This window comes from Montipora foliosa, chromosome 12, assembly GCF_036669935.1.
Source record: "Montipora foliosa isolate CH-2021 chromosome 12, ASM3666993v2, whole genome shotgun sequence".
Taxonomy (NCBI): Eukaryota; Metazoa; Cnidaria; class Anthozoa; order Scleractinia; family Acroporidae; genus Montipora; species Montipora foliosa.
The window spans coordinates 31478613-31480248 of record NC_090880.1 but is presented as its reverse complement, the minus strand read 5'-3'; positions in this window follow the sequence as shown (position 1 = coordinate 31480248).

The following is a 1636-nucleotide window of genomic DNA, read 5'->3' as shown; positions in this document are numbered from 1 at the left end:
TCAAACATTGGTCCATATGTCTCTTAGAAATTCACTTCTAGAAGTATTTTCAAACTCTTAACTGAATTACAATAATTGTTGTTTGTTAACTACTGGCATTAATACACTATATTGTAATGAATACACTTTAACAAATATTGAAACCATGTGTGGAACACCAGTTAACAGCAAATAGTCATTTGTTCGCTCAGAACATCTTACAGAACTGTATAGATTATTTCCAGTAACCAAAATATTGTTCAAAGTAGAGTTATCAAAGTAGAATTGTTCAAAGTAGAATTATCTTGTATTTGATGGTATATAATAGCAGTAAGTGACATTGCTACACATTGCTTACCAGCATTCACACCAAAGATTGCTTCATTTCCTTGACTAGAGTCAGTGGACACAGTGGTTGCTAGATCAATGATATCAAATATTGTAGGACCTGGATTTTCCCCCACATCATCACCTGTATTTTTAGGTATTGCGAATGCTGTGTGTACCATCAATGTTTATTACTGCTACTCCAGTAGATGCTGCTAGTAACACTGTTGGATTCTCAGGATTCATTGGAGCATGTCTATAGATTTTTACTACAGTGTGGTAAATTGTTTTGATCAAATGGCTTTTCCCAGCACTACCTGACCTCCAGTTATAAATAAATAAACTGGTTCAACATTTTGAGACTCCAGGCTGTTGAGGTCCGTGAAAGCACCCTGTTGAAAGCTTTGCATTGCATTTTTAACTATTTAATGATCTAACTGATTCACGTAATTGGTCATCAGATATTCCTCTTGGCTGTTTATACATTGTTATTGCTGATGGACTGTGATTTCCAGTAGTTTGGGAATTTGCACCAAGCTCTGAGGGTACTTGTTCATTGAACATCTACTGATGATTCATCTTAGAATTCTAGTTGAATTTCAGCATTCTCCTGATCATTTATAAGATCGTATGAATAAATGACAGTGTCATGCTTGTTTTTTTAGCTATTCTAGTGCTTCTGTTACTAGTAAATAGCGGATAGAGATGCTGTAGTGTGCACCAAAAGTTGTCTAAAGTGTGCAAATTGCAATAAGAGAAAGATTAGCGGCAAGTCATCAATGTAAAATTCTAAACAGGGCCTGAAATTTGAAGCATACTGAAGAAACCCATTTCACTGCTGCATTGTGGCAAATTTTCAACCAATCACGCATGGACGCATGGTGGGCTGAATCCAGTTAAACTAAGCATAAGACCCCAAGTACGCATTGCGGACCTATTTTTTGCCAACTATCAGTTTGCAAAGTGAGGTATATGTTTTTGGGTGTTATAGTCACTGATAAAATTTTAAAGAAGGACGGAGTAAGAAAGACTTTTAAATGCCGAGTTTCTGGAGTCAAAATTAAAGAGATGCACTGATGCCAGGGGACAATTCATAGGGCATATTAAAGACGGCATGGTTTTCACTTGGCGCATTTCTAAGATACCTTAACATGACTAACAGCAACTGTGAGAGCTCAGCCCGCTGTTCCTCTTGTCCAATTCTTGACAACATTTTTAGTAGTTTTCTTTTTCTCTTAATTGCTTTCTGTAGCTTATAAGATATTTCCCCCTTTTTTCAACTGTAATGTTATGGAACAACTTCTGTGTAATAAGTAGGCAGACCCAGGGA